The sequence below is a fragment of the Schistocerca piceifrons genome, chromosome 7 (assembly GCF_021461385.2).
Source record: "Schistocerca piceifrons isolate TAMUIC-IGC-003096 chromosome 7, iqSchPice1.1, whole genome shotgun sequence".
Classification (NCBI taxonomy): domain Eukaryota; kingdom Metazoa; phylum Arthropoda; class Insecta; order Orthoptera; family Acrididae; genus Schistocerca; species Schistocerca piceifrons.
In genome coordinates, this window is record NC_060144.1 from 392,085,630 (window position 1) to 392,100,076 (window position 14,447).

Below are 14,447 nucleotides of genomic sequence, written 5' to 3' on the forward strand. Positions count from 1 at the left end.
GAACATCTGTAGTGGCACTATGCTTTTCTACACAGAGTTTGCCTGTCCTGCTCTTTGTATCTCAACTCACGCCAAAAAGGTGGATGTACCTCTCAACGAAACCTGCAGAATTATAACAGGTTCCTTGAAATCGACTCCAGTCGAATGGCTTTACCACCTCGCAGGAATAGCACCACCACCTGTTCGAAGAGAGATAGCTACAAACAAGGGAAAAAAGGCAGTGGAACAGGGAATTACCCATCCTCTGTATTGGCATGAACTGCGTCTGCAACGACTGAAGTGAAGGAAGAGTTTCCTTAGGACATCAAACGAAAGTAGAACCACAGCTGGAGAAGCTAGGTTAAAACTATGGAGGGCTACGACCTACCTTCCACCTGGTTGGAAAAGAGTTGCTGAAGCTTAACTTCCAGGCGACGACGGGAAATGGACAACTTAGAAGCGCCTGAATAGACTGATATCCGGAGTTGGAAGATAAAAACTTGGCAAGATGAGGATACACTGATCCAAATGATATTCCGTGTGACTGTGGAGAAGAACAGACAGTTCGGCACATGCTTCGGTGTCGATAGCGCCCAGTCTCCTGTACAGAAGATGATGATCAACAAACAACAGAAAATGCACTGGAAATGGCCAAGTTTTGGTCAAAGTAATTTAATCATAACTGTGTAAAATGTATGTGCATGTATATGCATGTTTCTCACACGACAATAATATTAATACTTTTGATGTGTCAAACGTTTCCACATTGTTGACCCGAAAGTCATAGTCTCATATAGTCAAGATTCAATAAACACTTTTCACAAACACATTGTACGAAAATAAGATTTGATTTGACTAGTTCTGACGGTCACACACTATTTAAAAGTATACAAAATCTGTGATTTCAAAAACCACTGTGTCATCCTGTAACTATTTGTGGTGTACTCTGCTGTGCTTGTGTCTGTCAGCATTAATGCAGCTTGGAAAATACTTCAAAGCGGCCCGGAAATAGTTTGAAATTTGCTCCCCCATTTGGGTTCACAGGCTTTGAAAAACCGGGAATAAAACCAGATTGGAGCCATCAAACTGCATCATCTGACTGTGTATGTGACTACTAACTTATTGAGTTATGTACTTTAAGGTGAACATGATTTGTCAACAGTTACAGGATTTCACGTATAAGGTAAAACTGACAATTTAGAAACATACATTTTAACTGAAAATTATGAAGTACTTTAAGACAGGAGACTCCTTAGACCCGCATTTCATAGGAGGGTCGTGAAAACCACAGGTAGTATCACTTGACCTCTTTTATACTGTTATATTCGTTTATGATTGTGTTGTGTTCAACAATAAATATTCAAGGTCATCTCGTTTAGGCTTGCTATTCAATCACTGCAACATGTATGTCGACGCTACACACTAGATATTGTACTATTAAAAGCGTCCAGCTAAATGCTAGCGTCGACAGTTCATTTCTATTCCATTTTCGGGAGTTGGCCGTGCTCGCAGCTTCCGAGCGACCGCGCCAAATATTTTGTTGTTGTGCGCTGTGTAGGTAACAATATATTTCGCAACTTGTAGCAGTAGATACCCTCTGATACTGTTCACGGTTATTTTGGAAGTGTGCTGCATGTTATTATTACCACGTGCTTACGTTACTATACGGAGAACTTTCTTTCGCCATATGTAACGTTTTCAGCACTTTAAGAGCGTCTTTAAGTTCACTAATACACATAATTCCATGTGGTTAATCAGTCACTCACGTCTCTTTTCTTTTACACAAATGATTTGCACTGCCTGTGTAACGCATAATGTGAGGTGCAATTCAGTGTTCAATACTTAAATGTGCATACAGTACATAAATGCTGTCCGCAGCTCGTGGTCGTGCGGTAGCGTTCTCGCATCCCACGCCCGGGTTCCCGGGTTCGCTTCCCGGCGAGGTCAGGGACTTTCTGTGCCTCGTGATGACTGGGTGTTGTGTGACGTCCTTAGATTAGTTAGGTTTAAGTAGTTCTAAGTTCTAGGGGACTGATGACCACAGATGTTAAGTACCATAGTGCTCAGGGCCATTTGAACATAAATGCTGATATTTTAGTCAGTTCATTTCTTTATCTTATTCCTTCAACTATACACATATTAGGAAATTTGCAGTGTATATGTATCGCTTACAAGGACTGACTTACGCTGTTCTTCTGCAAAACAGTAACCTTTTTTGAGTAACCAGACTACAATGCCATGTACGTTCTACGTAGGTGTTTAATTCATTCTCATTCATATAGATTGCATATTACCTGAATGGGACCTTTATGCATGTATCTTCGCCTTAGCTAAAAACAACAAACACGAAATACGAGAGAAATCGCGGTCTTACAGTGTCCAAAAATCACTCACACCAAATACTGAACTCAAACCGTCCTGATATATTACATAAAAGTTCGGTAAAATTAATTGCACCTATGAGTTAGCCTACCTGGTATGGATGCATCATAACTGATAACCTTTTTATTAGTTTTACACTTTCTCGCCTTAACACGTTTGTTACAAGAGTGTATGTTGCATAGTTTGAATATAATATCACTTTATATACATACATTCAATAAACATGTATATAGAAAGAACAAAATCTTTCCTGAATTACCAAAGAGTGAATATTTGTTCTCACTTCAAATATGATATCTCGGAGTAATTTCAAATCTTGTTTCTTATCCATTGTACTTAACTTTCTGTCAGAAACATGAAAGTATAGCTACACTAATCACTAAACACGTACATACTGAAAGGTGGCTATACAATTTTGCTCCTTAACCTACTATTTTAAATATAGACCGATAATCTACTCACCATGCTAAGGAGTTTGATATTATGCATGCCATACGTCAAGTAAAGTGATACTAATTAGCATAGCATGGAGAGTAATCATTCAGACCAGGCTGACATGAACTCGATGCTAACAAGGGTCCACTACTTTGCATGTTAATAGTCACATAGTATCGCAATTACTTTGAACTGAAGTGGATGCAGGGAGCTACCAGCCATCGAGAGAAATAGTACATGGAATGCATTTCGAGAGGGGCCATAAAAAGGCGACCCTTCACAGCGGGAAGGCAGGTATCATTAGCGCAGCCCGAAGCAGGTCGTTTATGACAGCTTACAGCTAACAGCAGACCACTAAGCGAGCTTCTCTCACTCACACCTGTGTGAAATGGAAAGAAAGAGCGTAGCCCGAGTCCACGTGGCCGCTTAGCAGAGACGACTGGACAAAACACAAGTAGAAAGACAGCACCTGGGAAAACATCTAGGAAAGGAATGCTTCCAGAATCACAACGGGAGGTCTTTGAAAAGCACGATAATCACTGTTGCTAGGTTCCTTTTTTTTTAAAACAGGGAACAAGCCACCGTAGAAAGCACCATAATATTTAACAAATACTCGCATATCACGTGATGAAGACATGGAGAAAACGAGGCTGCACATGGGCAGCTCGTGAATGGGCAGAGTCTGAGGAGATACAAGCGAAACATGAATGCTACAGACCAGAAGGAAAAATGTTTCCACGCCCATTACACTTATCAAAGCTCATGGGGCAAGCAACAAAGCAAGTCGCACCAAAGTCAGCATTGGCCGCTACAACTTCTGGTAGGGGATGAACACAAGGTACAGTGGGGGGAAAGAAGAAGATATACAGGGCAGTCTCCTCAGAGAAAAGAAGGAGAGGTCTCTTCAGACCAGAGCCTGTTCTATCAGCCTGGAAGAATTTTTAGTGAACACTTGCATTCACAGGATTCAAAAATCTTGTAACATCTCCAGAGTGGAGATTATGGATTTCGACCTAAGTTAGTTACGTTCTGTGGAACAATTAAAGAGGGCAGAGGTGTAATGTCACTAAGCGAGAGCGAATGGACATTGCCAAGAGTTTACCTACCGAAAACCACACTTTTTCGCCTCACGAAAACTCAGGGCAGTTGCCGACTGCTGATAGAGCCAAAGCCAGAATAGACAGCGTCGATGCGCCGCTGTTATCATACGCCACTGCCAATCACACAGCAGCTGGTAAAGCATGGTAAATATCGCGTTGGCTCAGGCACTTAATAAGGACATCACTAGCTTTTGTGTGCACTTCAGTTCTAATGGAGACTGGAGCTGTATTAAGTATTTTCTTCTCATTCCCTCGTGTCCAATGTAGTCATATATTGTGTGTGCATGTATTCATAGGGCTTAAAAGACAGGAAAGGTATCAGTAAATATACGTTATTGTCCAGCTAAAATAGCATAGATAATATGACATATTGAAGGGTTGTGAGTGTAATATTTAGGAGGGTAAATTGTTTTGTGATCACTGTATTGTAAATTATGCTACAGGTTCTTTTCTCATGTAGCAATGCTTTTGAAATGTTGTCTTGTGTAAATGTTTATTACGATTAATTTTTCAAATTGTGAATTCACTGTCAGGATCTTCCTAATTATGGATGTTTTTTCCAATGTCACTAGCTAAACACTTGAACCTAATATGTATGGTGATTCTGTAATAAAAATAGTTAGTGCAAGTGACAGTTGTCTATGTGTTCTAGAGTAGAGGCTACCCCTTCCTCGCTAAAGTATTTTAGGGGATGTATGACAGGTGTTATTGTTATGTCTAGTCGTGATTTCATCCAGCACCTCCTTACACTATATGATAAAAAGTATCTGGACACCTGGTTGAAAATGACTAACAAGTACATGGCACCCTCCATTGGTAATACTGGATTTCAGTATGATGTTGGCATTCCCTTAGCTTTGATGACAGCTTCCACTCTCTCAGGGATAAGCTCAATCAGGTGCTGGAAGGTTTCTTGGGGAATGGCAGCTGACTCTTCAAGGAGTGCTGCAATAAGGAGAGGTATCGATGTCGGTCGGTGAGGCCTGTCACGAAGTCGGCGTTCCAAAACATCCCAAAGGTGTCCTGTAGGATTCAGTTTAGGACTCTGAGCAGGCCAGTCCATTACATGGATGTTATTGTCGTGTAACTACTCCACCACAGGCCGTGCGTTATGAACAGCTGCTCCATCATGTTGAAAGATACAATCACCATCCCCAAATTGCTCTTGAACAGCGGGGAGCCAGAATCTGCTTAAAACATCAATTTGGGCCTGTGCTGTGATAGTGTCACGCAAAACAACAAGGCGTGCAAGCCACCTCCCTTAAAAACACGACCAAGTCATAACATCATCGCCTCCTAATTTTCCTGTTGGCAGCAGACACGCTGGCAGACGACGTTCACCAGGCATTCGCCATACCCACACCCAGACATTGGATCGCCACATTGTGTACCGCGAGTCACTCCACACAACGTTTTCCCACTGGTTAATCGACCAATGTTTACGCTCCTTACACCAAGCGAGGCGTCGTTTCACATTTACCGGCGTGATGTGTGGCTTATGGGCAGCCACTGGACCATGAAATCCAATTTTCCTCACCTCCCATCTAACTGTCATAGTAATTGCAATGGATCCAGATGCCATTTGGAATTCCTGTTTGATGATCTGGATAGATGTCTAACTGTTACACATTACGACCCTCTTCAACTGTTGGCAATCACTGTCAGTCAACAGATGAAGTCGGCCATTATACTTTTGTGCTGTGTGTGTCCCTTCACACTTCCACTCACTATCACATCAGAAACAGTGGCCCTGGGGATGTTTAGGAGTGTGGAAATGTTGGGCACAGACGTATGACACAAGTCATATCCATTCACCTTACTACGTTTGAAGTCCGTGAGTTTCACGGAGCGCCCCATTCTGTTCTCTCACGATGTCTAATGACTATTAAAGTCTCTGATATAGTGTACATGGCAGTAGGTGGCAGCACAATGCACCTAACATGAAAAACATATTTTAGGTGATGTCCAGATACTTTTGATCACATAGTGTATCTTGCAAGGCTGGGGGATTATAGGCACTTTAGTTCTGTCTGATGTCTCCATGTGTGGCAAGTGATATGGATGGGTCATAAAGATCAGAGGAGAATGTTAGATAATGGCGAGCCTGCCATGTTGCGCTTTTGGTTGAGAGATTTGGCTGCAAGGATACATTTTTCGTTGATATATTACACTGTTAGGATACGTTTTTGGTGAGAGACTGGCATATCCGGGAAATTGGCATATCAGGACGTTTTTGACAGAAAAATCTGACTGTCCTGATATTTTTGAGCACAGAAAAATATATTCAGAATACGTTTGTGATTGAAGGGAGACTACCAGGGATGTTTTGGGTTGAAAAATCAGGATGTCCCGGTAGTTTTGAGCACAGTGGAAAGTGGCCAGAGTATGTTTGTGGTTGATGGGAGATATTTCAGACTGTCCAGATAGTTTTGAGCTGAGTGAAGTTGTTAGAATCACGTTCATTTAGTACAGGACACTATTAGAATACGTGTGTGGCAGGAACACGAGGCTGTTAGAAGTCATTTTGAGGACTGAAAGTGATATACTTAATGATATGTGCATACAGTGTGTTATCTTGTTGAGGTTTAGACTTGCAAAAGTTTGTCAGTACATTTAAGAGTTAGCAATAGTACGTTTGTGTTTATAAATGTCAGAGAGTGTTTAAAGTAGCGGCACTTTGTAGGTGCTGCATTATCATGTTGGAAGTTGGAGGTTCAGTAATCCGAATTTTCTTAGATCTGGAAGTGCAATGTAGCAGTAAACGTGTGACTTCTTTTGTAATTAGATGAAATTTCAACAAAAAATTTTGAATTCAATTAAAGTCAGTAGTTAGGTATATTTAATAATTATATTTTGTGACTGGCTGGCACACAGGTTTTATGACATCGTTGTTGGTGTGTTGGATTCTGTTTCAAACATCGTTGAAAAATTTCTTGTATTAAACTGAGAGAAAGTGTGCACTGTAGACTAGAATTCGTACAGGGCTATGTATGATGTTTTGGAGGTATGTTAGGTCGTATGATCGCATGTTAACGCGAAGTCCGGTGAGAAAAAAGCGCGAAGTTCAGAGAGAGTTAGGTAGATTCGAAATGGCGGACAGATTAAAGCCAGGTTTTAGACGAGGTGATAGGCATGGAGCGTGTGTCAGAGGCAGAACAGTTGCAGGAACAGCACAACGTATCAGGCGCAATGTCTCGCCATGAACGTCACTAAGGTGAGACAAGTTCAAAACACTCACATCAAGGAATTGATTATGAAAACGGTCCAGAGGCAGAGCAAGACCAAGACTTAATTTCAGATGATTACACTCGAATCGGGTGTAGTCGCAAGAGATCAGTTGTCATGTGAAAGGACAGAAAGATTGAGTGTCAGTGCACCTGCACTTCATTCACAAATTAAAGAGTCAGTTCAGTAGAGACAGAAAAGGGGAAAGTTGAATCAAATGGCTACCGATAAAGATCCAAATGTATCTAAAAGTATGTTCGAAATGTTGCAGTATCTGATTCAACAAGTTAAACAAACTAATGCATGCGTGCAGAATCTAAGTGCAGAAACGTGTTCGAATGTAAAGAACGAAGGTGAACAGATATACAAAGACATACAATGACAATGACAATGGTAATCGGTATAGACAGAACTCAGGACGTAATAATGAACGTAATCAAGGATATTGGGATTCAGGTAGGAATAATATTGGCAACAACAGTCCCTTTTTCCGAAATAAAAATAATAACAGGAATAGGAACTGGTGAAATGGTGAAAATAGACCAAATTGGTTTCACCAGCAAAATCAGAATCACTCGAATTCGAACAACCCTCAAGAACCAGAAAGGATATGTAGAATCCGAGTACATTTGACGCTCAGACGAAATATCAACAACCTGAGGCTGAGATTAGGCAACCTACCCCATGGAAATGTAAGAATTGACTACGTGTGGAAGTGGGGGACCAAGAAGATAACACTCAAGCCACAGACGATTGTATAATTCATAACAAACAGATTCACAACAAACATGACTCAGGGGAAGAGATATTAGCAATACAGGCCGTAAAAATAAGATTGGAACTACAAGTCACAGGTGGGAGCATGATTTACTGGAACCCAACTGATGATGAGGCGGACATCCCACGCCTACATTGAAGTGACACCTACAGAAGATGATGAACCATTGCATTGCTTATATCGAACGTTTGACATGGAGAGTAGGCGGATAACGTGCCATCAAGCGAAACCTGTTTGGCTACCACTGGATAGCGATGTTAATTTTTATAATTCGGATGACAATGACGCGATTGTGCAAGCATACAGAGACGAGTATGGTGAAGTTAGACCAGCAAAGACTGGGAAATCCTTCCATTGTATAGGAGAGGAAGTGATTGACGTACCTCCACCACAAAATTTGCTGTCTGAGAGTACACAGATCAATAGGCTCGAATATGATTCGATTGAAGATGCACCGTGGTCGAAGTGTGCCACTCGACATACACCCAATAATTAGTGCTCAAGTGGAAGATACAATGATTAATGCAGTCATTGACAGTGGAAGTGAAATGATAGCCAGTTCATAACAGCTCTTTAATAATGTAATAGTGAAAATGAACTGCCTGTATTCAAAACACGAAAAGTGCAAGTCAAAAGAAGAAAAGCAAAAGCTTTTACTGACTGTAAGGCATTGGAATTGTTGCTAATGGCAAAGCTAACTCATGGCAGACCTGCCCAATGGATAGTAATACTACAAGAGTGCGATTTCTCAATTATTTATCTACCAGGTCCAATTAACTTTTAGCAGATGCGCTGTCAAGCTCTCCTCGAGATATAGGTAACAGTTTGGGAAGTAATGATGAGGAAAGTCGGTTCTGAATTTAGTGTATTAAAATTGTACCATTTGAAAACTATGTAACTAATGCATTCAAACAAATTGCCACAGAACAAAACAAAGACCCTGAGATTTTGGAAGTCAAACATAAGTGAAAGATAAGAACATCGTCGACATTCTCTTCCATTACCTTCTGAAAGATGACAACTTGTTTTATAGAAGGAATGTAGATACAAGTTCAATGTAGTGTGTATTCCAGAAGAAATGATTAATAAATACGTTTGGTATCCACATCTTAGCAATGGGAATTATGGCCCATGAAAATGTTACTTGAAATATAAACAGTCATATAATTTTTCCAATATGGATAAATGTATTAGCCAAATGCAAAGATTATCAGAGGGCTAAGCACATAACATAAGGAGCCAGACCACCTATGTATTCAATAATTCCTGAAAAATTTAAACACGTTGCAGCAACACATTTCATGGGACCATTGCCATGGACAAATAAGGCAAATACATTTATTCTCGTTGTGGTAGATTTAACATTTAAGTATGTCAGCCTTACGCCCTTCAAAATGCAACTGGGTGCACTGTTACAAAAACACTCTATCATGGTTTCAGAGTTGAAAAAATATTGTGTGACAATGGACCATAATGCAGGTCAAAACATAGGCAGCACATAACATAAGGAGCCAGACCACCTATGTATTCAATAATTCCTGAAAAATTTAAACACGTTGCAGCAACACATTTCATGGGACAATTGCCATGGACAAATAAGGCAAATACATTTATTCTCGTTGTGGTAGATTTAACATTTAAGTATGTCAGCCTTACGCCCTTCAAAATGCAACTGGGTGCACTGTTACAAAAACACTCTATCAGGGTTTCAGAGTTGAAAAAATATTGTGTGACAATGGACAATAATACAGGTCAAAACATAGGCAGACTACACACAAGGAGCTTCGAATCAAGCCTATTTGCATTTTAGAATACACACCAAGTATAAATCCAACTGTGCGGACTATAAAAGAATTAGGAACACAGTGTTACTTATATTACAGTAAGAAGCATAACACCTGTGATATGTATTTGGCACCACTTCAGGCAATGATCTATGAAATGCCCCATAGCACCATATTGTTTCCTCTATTTGCTGTCTTAACAAATAAACCAGCCCCAGACAGAATTAGGGAAGTAATAAAATTTCCACGAATCCCAAGAACACAACAATGAAATTTTGTGGCAATGCCACTGAACAACATCCGTTTTGCAGCCATGAAGAGGAAATCCAGGGTAGACAAAACTGCCACCAATCGAGTGTTTATGGTGGGATGAAAAGTTTTAGTACAAACATTATTTTCAAACAAACAAAAACAGCAATGCCATAAGTTCTTTTCTGCATGTAGCAGTCTGATAGAAATTCATAGAATTATACATACAAATGCTGTGGAATTCATCAACATAAAATAGTGAAGTCCTTAGGGATGCACCACATAAACAATCTAAAGGTCTATGAGGGTTAGAATTATAAGAATCGAAATTCACATGTGTAAGTAGGCTGTTTAGTTTTTTTTATTGGTAACGCCAGCTCTGTATTAAAATCACTGGCTGTACTGTGGGCAGTCTGTGTCTGCTTTGCATTGTTGTAATACTCGCCATTGTAGTGTTAGGCAGCTGGCTGTGAACAGCGCGTAGCGTTGCGCAGTTGGAGGTGAGCCGCCAGCAGTGGTGGATGTGGGGAGAGAGATGGCGGAGTTTTGAAATTTGTCATGAACTGCTATATTTATATATGATGACATCAAGGTCAATACATTGTTTGTTCTCTATTAATATCTTTCATTTGCTAACTATCCCTATCAGTAGTTAGTGCCTTCCATAGTTTGAACCTTTTATTTAGCTGGCAGTAGTGGCGCTCGCTGTATTGCAGTTGCTTGAGCAGCGAAGATTTTTGTGAGGTAAGTGATTTGTGAAAGGTATAGTTTAATGTTAGTCAGGGCCATTCTTTTGTAGGGAATTTTGAAAGTCAGATTGCGTTGCGCTAACAGAATATTGTGTGTCAGTTTAAGCACAGTCTTGTAGAAATTGTTCAAAGGGGACGTTTCATATGTCGACCCTTAGCCGAGGATGCCTCACTGGAATCTTCTGATTTTTTTTGTAGTTTGTGTAATTAGTGTAGATTTTGTTTATTGCTAGCGCGTAACTGTAGAGAGAATCTCCTTTGTAGTTGCAGTCTTTCATTGTTGTACAGTAAAACAGTTGTGGCATGCATGTAGATTTGCACCAAGTATTTCGCAGCTGCAGTTAACTAGATATTATTTTCAGTGCTATGTTAATGTGTTCTCTTATTTTTGATCTTCAAATTTTGTTTTTCTGTGTTGTCGTGTGAAATACTGTGACAGTAATGGCGTGTGAAAAACGTAATACTAGGCTCCAAAGTAAACTGAGAAATGACAGTGAAAATGAAAGCAGTGTGTTAGCGCCACCGAGTAATGAATTAACTGATGTTCAAAGTAGTAATTTGGTAATTGTGCATAGGGAAATGGAGCGGGCTGCAAACAATGGTGTAGACAGTGAAACAGGTAGTGAACAGGGAAGCATTATCGATCGATCGGTCGGCAACAGCTCGCCTCAGGAATCCGAAATGACAGGACACAATTTCGCAAATACTGTAGATTCAGGTTTTGGGTCATCACTGTTTTCTCAAATAAGTCAAGACACATTTTCTGCTTGTCAAAATGTGAATGTTGCCGGTGCAAATGCACTGCCGAAAAGCGTAGAGAAACAGATTCCAGACACTAATACATTATTATTGCAATTAATGCAACAAATGGAACAAAATCAGAGACAAATGGGACAAAATCTTAAAAAGTTAGACACAATGGAACAAAATCAGAGACAAACACAGCAACAGTTAGACACACTGGAACAAAATCAAAGACAAACACAGCAACAGCTTCAAAAGTTAGACTCATTGGAACAAACTCTTGAACAAACGCGTGAAGATTTAACTACTGAGTTACATAACATTGAATCGAAATGTCAAAAAGTCTGTAATGACGTAAAAACACAAATTTGTGAGCATTTTCAACCTATTTTTTCGCGGCATGAAAATGCATTACAGAATCACAAAGCAGCCATAAAAGAACTGCAAACTCTTGTTCATGAAAATCATGAGACCTTGCAAGCTAAATTTGACCCAGTTGCATCTACCGATTCGGTTACGCAACTTGCAAAAACTCAGGAAAACTTAAAGGACACAGTAGATTCGATTTCAACACAAATGGACACTCTGAAACTTGGTTCAGAAAAACACATTGAGGAAATGTGTTCACTATCGAATAAAGTAGCCGAACTTTCGGATCAGTTCACTAACTTATCTACGAAGGTAGATGATAATCTGAACGACACAAAACCGGTAGTCTTTAATGACACAGAAGAGTGCGAACAAATTAGGAAATTCAAACAAAATCAGAATCAAATTAATACGCAACACCAAAGAGAAATCCGGGAAGTACAAGATCAGCTGACTCAGGTAATACAAGAATTACGTATTTCAGAGGCCACTCGCGCTCCAATACGGGAAGAGGGACTTAGAAATACGGAACAACCACAAAATAATAACACAGGACACTTCAGAAATTATGAAAGAAATTGGCAATGTGCACCGAATTTTGAGATGGAACGGCCGACACGACCTAACAATGACCGATATGCGACTCGCCGACATGATGATTTTGACTATAAGCTGTTCATTACTACACGTAAATTCAAAACATTTAAGAATTCCGGCAACGACATTCATCCACAAGCATGGCTCCATCAATTCTCGCATTGTTTTCCTCCCAACTGGTCGTTAGAACACAGATTAGAATTTATGTGTGGCTACTTGGAGAATGAACCAGCTGTAAGAATGCGATCGGTAATTCACGATTGTCACAGTGAAGGAGAATTTTACCATGCCTTCCTCTCAGCATATTGGTCTCAAGCCACACAAGACTGAGTAAAACATAGCATCATAATGATGAAACGTTTCGAACAATCTGAATTTTCCAGTCTTATGAAATATTTTGAAGACATGTTGCATAAGAATCAGTATCTTTCAAACCCATACAGCCCCTCAGAACTCATCCGCATTTGCTTAATCAAACTGCCTGAACATTTACGACATATTATTTTGGCAGGACGTTGCAAAGACGACATTGAAGCATTTCAGGGACTCTTACAAGAATTAGAAATTGACACTGACAATCGCGGAACGCGAAACCAGGAACACAACAATTACAGGTCACATCCGTGGCAATTCCGCGATGAAAGAAGTAATAACTTGACACGACAAGGCTATTCTCACAACACAAATCGTGACCAAAACAGACACCACCCGTATGACAACCGTTGGCAGAGTAGTAATAACTACAGGGAAAGATCACCTCTCCGTGGTAATGACTATCACAGAGACAATAAGAGAAACAGACAATATGGGAACCAAAATAAATACTATCATGGGAGACAGAATAACTTTAGACGCAACGGACCAGCGCGCAGTTACGATTTAGGGAGAAATTCTCCACCATGTGACCGACAAGAAAGAAACTATGGAATCTACCGACATGACGACAGACGATATGATCGTAACGACAGACCTGAATTGCATCAGAACTGGCGGGATTCAAACAGAGCAGGGCCCTCTCGTCACGGTGAATTTGTAGAAGTTAGGTCTCCAAATCCCAATAACGACGCGCGCCAACAAAGAGACAATAGGCAATGACTCACACCGCTGGCAGCAACAAAACGTACTTATGAAACTGATGACGCACCTGCCGTAGCCAGTAATTACGTAAAAATGGAAGACATTAGGGACATCTTACTCCAGGAACACGACGTAAAACTTAACAACATTGCATATCCTGTGATTCACATTACTGTAAATGAAGTAAAATTTACGGCAGTACTTGACTCTGGCAGTCCCATCTCAGTAATTAGTGAAACAGCCTTCAGCAAATGCAACAAATCGAACGATTGCCTCACACTTCCGTTACGTAAGATTAAATTACAAGGTGCAATCTTTGGAAAAAGTGTAGATGTACGCCAATAAACCAACTTAGAATTCTTTTGTCAAAGCCACAGCTTCTTTACGAACTTTCTTATTGTTCCGTTATTGTCGACGGAAATTATATTGGGAGTAGACTTTTTGAATGAATTCAAAGCAATCTTAAACTTTCACGATGCTGAAATAAGTTTAGAGAAGGAAGGTAAGTCAATAGCTTTGAAATTTGAAGATTGGCTCTCAAACCATGACGAAGAAATCAATCGGCTTTACCTTCTGTTGGACAACAGTTCGGAATTTTCTACGGAACTAGACACTAACAATCACTCTGCAAGTACTGACAGGGATGATATCGACGGCATATTTGAAATTAATGAGTTAATTCAGAATAAAATTCAAACAATTGAGAATTGTAATGACACTGATAGGCAGGACCTTTTTGAGATTTTACAAGCACATTCCACAGTTTTTACTCATAAAACAGGAACAATCAAGGGATTTCAATACCAATATCGTGTTCGTGAGCATACTAAATTTTGTGTTAGACCATATGTAATTCCAGCACATTATAGGGACCGTGTTAGAACAGAAATAAAATCTATGCTTGACGAGGGCATTATTGAGCCTGCAGTAAGCTCATACAACAATCCATTACATGTTGTTGAGAAGAAAAATGGATCGA